General features: G+C 49.0%; 1 long non-coding RNA gene across 1 annotated transcript; it reads right to left on the minus strand.

Annotated features, from left to right (window-relative positions):
- Positions 1-250: 250 nt before the first annotated feature.
- On the minus strand, positions 251-1,241 carry LOC128897931 (uncharacterized). The gene is made up of 3 exons (XR_008462644.1): positions 977-1,241; positions 599-696; positions 251-494 (listed from the first exon to the last, which is right to left on the minus strand). It is a non-coding gene; the product is annotated as an uncharacterized LOC128897931 (long non-coding RNA).
- Positions 1,242-6,659: the final 5,418 nt, after the last annotated feature.

The following is a 6,659-nucleotide window of genomic DNA, read 5'->3' on the forward strand; positions in this document are numbered from 1 at the left end:
CTGCTCCTCTCCTGCATCACCACCGCCCCCATGTGGCATCATGGAAGAAAAGACAGAGATGGGGATGGCTGACAGGCTGTGCTTTCTTCCACCCAAGCCAGGGACACTCTTCTTGGTAAAATTTGTGTCTTCAATACACAGCTGAGCTTTTGCTGCATTTCTATTCTATACGAGAGCTGTTGCAAAGATTTGTGTCTCCGACTGTGTCAGATGGTCTCTGGGATTTATTACCCTGAGATCACCTTGCATCTATCACTGGCAATCATGAAACTGTTGTATCTGTTGCTCTAATAAATTACACCATTTGATTGTTTTAGCTTTCTGAACCTCTGTCAGTACAAGTCCTTGTTGGAGCACTGGGTAAAAAGAGAGGCAAAAATTGTTTGTCAGGTAGTTCTAGTAAGAGTCCTGGGAATCTTAGGCAGACATGGGGATCTTACCCTTAAGATGACATCTATGCATTTTAGCAGGGTGTTCTAAGTATCTGAGCAACCCTGTGAAGTATGTATAAGAAAAATCAGGGTTTAGCAGCAAAGGATTATTTAGTCTCAGCACTAGCTGTATCAATGTTACCAAACTACAGAGAAAAAGCCTGTACCTTTGTCCTGCTAGAAACAGAGAGAAAACTGTGAGGAACACGCCCTCTGTAACCCAGTTGTGGCATTCCGAGGTGTTGAGCACAGCTTCACCATCTACCTGTACAAAAGGAATACAGTACCTGTCAGAATCTTACAATGTCAAGGAACAAACAGAAGGATTTCACAATGAAAACATGAAACATTTTTACCATCTACATTATTTTCATTAAAGGCTTTCTGCTTAGGTAACTGTTCCACTGGAGTCTAGATTTGACAGAAACTCCAGCAACACGGTAAAAGCTTTAACTGAACAATTTACTTTTCAACCTTTCCCTTCTGACAGACAGAGGGAAAAAAACCTATTTGGATCCCACATAAGCCAAGCAAAAGGAGATCACCCTGTGAGGCTGCACCATAACAGCATCCAGGCTGGAGTCACCACAGCAGTCATGGTCCTCCTGCTGCTGCACATCTTGCTTGCTCAGTCAACGAAGTGGAAAGTGAAGTGTAAATCTTTAAAGAGTAAAACGAAAACAGATCAAAACTCAATTACTCACATTGTAAAGGTTTGAGTATGCTTATATGTAGCTACAACAGACCGTTCTAATAACAATGGAATTCAGCTACTTGTCCTTTTAGAGTGTGCTACAACCGAGAAGCAACAGCTTTCCAGTTCTTTAGTTGAGAGTAGAAAGTAGCATACATTAAAGACATACCAGAAGTAAAACAAACACACACCACCACCAAAAAACCAACCAAACAAAACCACAACCCCTCCCCCCCCCCCAAAAAAAAACACCCCACCAACCCAAAACACACACACACATAAAAGAAACCCCTAACCCACGAACAACAACAACAACCAACAAATAATCAGAATCACTTTACAGGAAACCTCATCCGTTAACTCATCACATTCTGAAATTCCCTTCCGCTGTGGTTCCCAGTTTGTCAAGAGCCATGGAACATAAAGCAAGGCAGCAGTCTGTGGATACCTGATGCCCTGTAGTCACCAAAAACTTTTGCCAAAAGTCTGAAACCTATTAGTTCTCAAAGATGTGCCGCATAAGCCAAGCAAAACAAGATTTCACCCTGAAGAACGTTAACAGCCTAACAAGGGAAGTGCCCACCTACGGCCTCCGGAGATCCGAAGGCTGGGCAGCTCTCCCAGCAGCTCTTTCTCAGCGAGCCGCCGGCCTTTGTCAAGTCTGTATTCATGGTCACTCCCCGGTCCGGCTCTGCCTCGGCTCGCCTCCCCCGGAACCGCAGCGCTCCGCGCCGTGCGGCGACTGCCTACGGTTCCCGGCTCCCCTCTGGCCGCAGACTCCCGCGGCTGCGCCCGCTCCCGCACTCGGCTCCATCCGTCCCCGCCCCGACTGCCCTTCCTCAACCCCATCTGCGCGGTGTTCGAGTCCGCCTCGTACTCGCTTGCAGCTCGGCGCTTTGCTCCGCGGGCACCCGCTGGTACCGCACACATGGGACGGCCGCGGTGTTTCCTTACGGGGAGGCAGCGAAGAGCGCGGCAGCAGCACCCCGCAAGAACCTTAGCGGCATAGGGTAGCAAGCAATTCCTCCCCGTGGCCACAGGGCGGCAGTAGTGAGACCACGCGGCGCAAGACTGCGCAAGCCGAGTCCCTAGCAACGCGCAGCTCTGCAACGCATGCGCCGCGTCCATAGCAACGCTAGGCTCGGCAGCTCGAGGGCAGTTTCTGTACCAATGCTTGCAGGGCGAAGTCCCCGTTCGGAGCCATCAGAACGAACCATTCCCAGTGAATGTGTGAGCGTTTCCTTCCCCCGCCCTACGAGAGGACGAGGCTCGCAGGCACCCAGAACAGCTCAGAACCCTGCCAGACACCGAGTCTCGGGCTCTCCGGGACCCCTCTGCTCCCAATGCAGAGCCATTCCGCAGCCGTGTTCCGCCCCGTCTGGAGAGTGGAAGCCTCACCCAAGCGCGGCAGCAGAGGGACGCGCAGGTCCGACTCGGCTCGTTTCGGCGTAGCTCAGCTCGGGTCGGACCGGCTCCGGCTCTGTGGCGCGTATGTAACACAACGTGTCGCTCTACACCGCATGCGCGGAGTCCATAGCAACGTGTGGCTCCCTTGCCGTAGTGTTGCTACTCTCTATAGCGAGTACCTTTTGTTTTTAAATCCTTTAACTATAAATGAACACAACTTTTAGTACAAAAAAAGTACTAGTACTTTTATCAAAAAAGAAGTTTCTATTTAACTCTTCACGATAATACATACAAGTTCAGATAACTTTTAATCTCGCACTCCCTCCTTCTCCCCCACACACCTTCCCCATAAATTTTCAGGCTTTTCAAGCATTCAGGGCATTTAGAAACGAGGCAGCAGCACCGAGAATTGACGGTGGGGCGGCACGGGCCACTGGAGAACGGCAGTGCCGAAAATTGAACACGCGGTGGCAGCACAGAGCCCTGCCGGCGCAGTACACGCCGCTGCCGAACTGCAGTGCCTACAATTAAACACGCGGCGGCAGCACTGAGCACTGTCGGGGCGGCACCCGCCCCTGCGGAACTGCAGTGCCGATCACTGAGCACGCGGTGGCAGCACTGAGCACTCCACGATGCGTGGGGAGGCTCTTCGCTGGCGCCTGCTAAAGCGCCGTCAGCGGCGGCACTGTGCCTTGCAGCGCCTGCTCAACACTCAGGGACCAGGGAAGTCTCGTTCCTGTTATCTGCCTAAAGCAGACTCCCCACCCCTGCTTACAGGGAGTTTGGGCTGCTTCTGGGGACAGAAGGCGACAGAGGGCTCCACAGCTCGTCACACGGGCCCCGCGTTCGGGACTGTCGCTGGCTTGGCCTGGCGCCAGCAGGACCAGAGCCGCGCAGGCAGCCCCAGGCCCCGGACTGCAGGCAGGATGCCTTGGCCACGCTACCACTAAGCGGCTGCGCTCCGTCCTTCCAACTAAAGGAGGGCAAGCTGCGCCCCCTCTCTGCTCCAGGCCTCTGAGGAGACTGCCCTGTTAGTGCGTAGCGCCCCGGCTGTCCCCCTGAGAAGCTGCTGTGCAAAGGGACCTAAGAACAGGCACGCTCAGGCACGCAGGCAAGGTGAGGCATGCACAAAGACAAGGTGAGGTGCACACACAGACAAGGTGAACTACACTGCTTCCCAGGAGAGGTAGCAAGCTCCAGGCAGCCGCTGGCTGCGCAGCTATCCCTACCCCAGAGCAGGAGAGCAGGTCAGACCTGCTCCCCCAGCTCTGCAAAACCAAAGACCCAGCCCTGCTTACAGGGAGGTCACCCAGCACAAGGCCAGCCAGGGCACCCTAAAAATGGTGGTGTAGGTCTTGTGTGACCACAGCCCCAGTGACAGGGAGGTCCCTTTGCCCGGAGTGCCTTTCCTGTGCCCCCTTCTTCAGCCCAACACAGCTCTATTTTGCCTCGCCGTTCTCCACCATGCCTTTTCTTTCTTCTGTGCCAGCTACTGCCAAGGAGCATGCCAAAATGGACAATCCAAATTTAAATCCTTAATTCCTAAAGGAAAAGAGAAAATACATTAGTGAACAATGATAGACTGTGCACGCCTGTCAGATCACAGTATCACAGTATCACCAAGGTTGGAAGAGACCTCAAAGATCATCAAGTCCAACCTGTCACCACAGATCTCATGACTAGACCATGGCACCAAGTGCCACGTCCAAGCCCCTCTTGAACACTTGCACAAAGCTCTTCCCTTGCTCTCTGTTCCAGGGAGTCAGGGATGGCTTCCAGGAAGGGATCCTCTTCACTCAGCCCCAGTGCTGGGGCAGGCAGCAAGGCAGCCCCTGGTGACGCAGCTAGGCCAAATGTCAGGCACTGCCCTGGGCTGGGTCTGGGAGCTCAGCAAAGTCAGTCCCTGGGCTGCACAACCACCTGGCACTTCACACCCACGCTGATATTCCTGGGCACAGCAGCCACAGGAGGAAGGTTCAGCACCCCTGCCTGAAGGGGACACAGCACCCCTGTCTGGAGAGGACACAGTGGCAGGGAAGATGCACTGCCATGGAGAGAGGATCCTGATCCCCTGCCCTAGGGCACTCAAACATCCACAGTCAGAAAGCAGGAGACAGGCAGAGGGACCTGGCAGAGCTGTGCCAAGAGGCAGGGACGTTTCTGGTCTGATGGTCACCTTCAGCAGCTGATCACAAGGTGCTCGCTGGTGCTAAGGGAGCCCAGGGAGATCTGCTTCCACCAGCCCCCACCCCAGCTCCCTGAGGCCTGTGCCCAGGCTGCTGCCCTGCCAGGGGCTGCCACTTACATAACTCAATTTCAAATTGTATCAGTGATTCCTGACCTAATTGATAGGAGGTTGATCTACACTAACTCACTAATGACCTAAATTATCCAAGCTTTTAACCATTCTGTTCCCAGGTGCTCTATAATTAAATCAGTATTTTCTTTTTAAATGGCACTTTTATTTATGCTGTTGGCTTAACGTGTTGATGTTACAAGCAGTCACTCATATAAAAACACTTGAGCATCTAGAGATTGCAGTGTAACAGGGGATTAGGTGAACTGTATAATAAGATGGAAATATCTAGCCACCTATGATAGACACTGTTTTTTAATGAGATTTTGGGGTTTAGAGATAAATTGAATGATAAGCTTAGCACTGTCTTGAGGGATCTTGACTTGTAGCTTTAAGCACAGGGAACTTGTGAGTTTGCAGTGTTGTTTGTTTACTTTGCAACTCTTATTTGCCTGAATTTGTATTTAATTAAAACCTTAGAGAAAATGAAACTTTTGTCTGAAATAGCTTCTTTATAACCTGAGAAAGGGCTCTTGAGCAAGATTGACTGTTTCATGACATCAGCTTCCAAAATAATGACTGCTGTGCAATATTATAGGGCATTTGCCAGCATGAAAAATTGTCCTTAACAGTTAAGGAAAAAGAAAACGTGTGTAGACAGCAGGGATTAGGAATTACATTAGGAAAACTATTACAAAAAAGGGTTTCTGTCTGTGCTTAATGTTCCACTGATTTCAGTAGGGTTCCTTAACATTTAAGCACAGGCACAAAAGTTTGAAGCATCAGTGCATGGGAGTATCTTGATGAGCAGTAAAAAAGGATACAGATTGTCCTCTTAAATGTATTTTTAAGTTTTGATAGTACCCTCTTGGGATTACTGTAATTCAGATTGGTATCAAAGAGTGGAGCAGTTAAGTTCCAAATCTTTTTATTGCAGTCTAGGAACTAGTAGTGATGGCAATGAGTGCAATCACGGGGGAATGAACCTGATCAGAACCCCAAAGCTCCTGCCTTAGCCCCATATGTGCAGGTGGGGCTTGCACTGCATTTGATGGAATTGTTCTGTTGGTAAAAGGCAAAAGAGGGGCTAAAGAGCTTCTACATTTTACTTTGAAGGAATCTGAGACAGCTAATTGCTCACAAAGTTATTAGTAGCAGAGCAGAGAAATCAGAGAAACATTTAATAGGGAAAGATCCCCTTGAACCAGCGCACACTTCACCATTTGAGCCAAGGGAGCAGCTTATGTGGTAACAGGCTCTTAGTGTTTCATGTTGGCCCCACTGCTAGAAGATAGAAAGGACACATTTGGCCCATGTGTCCAGGAAAAGCTGCTTCTGGCCCTTCAGGGCTGACATGCTCTCAACCCCTGCTTCTACATAAAAACATTTGCTCCCTCCACCAGCTCTCCAGCATTGCAAATGTTTTAAGTCATCAGTAGGAATTTTAATTGCTTGAGGGTTTTGATCCTCATATATATATATATATATATATATATATATAAATTATATATATATAATATATATATAAAATTTTTATATATATATATAAATTATATATATATATAATTATATATATATAAAATGTGCCTGATATGTTTGATGCACAGCTTGTCGTGCTTGTTGTTGCTGCCTGTGTAGGAATTTTCCACAGCAGCCCTGTACTTTACAGTTTCAAATACCAGGTTCTGTTCTTGCTTTTTGAGTCAACCAATGTATTTTTATTTGTAACTTAAAAAGTGAACTGCCTAGTTTTCAGAATTACTGATCAGCTTCTAATAAATCAGTGGCTTGCAAATTCTGAGTCATTAGGATATAGGAAAATCAGGACAGT

Source organism: Dryobates pubescens, chromosome 16, assembly GCF_014839835.1.
Source record: "Dryobates pubescens isolate bDryPub1 chromosome 16, bDryPub1.pri, whole genome shotgun sequence".
Taxonomy (NCBI): Eukaryota; Metazoa; Chordata; class Aves; order Piciformes; family Picidae; genus Dryobates; species Dryobates pubescens.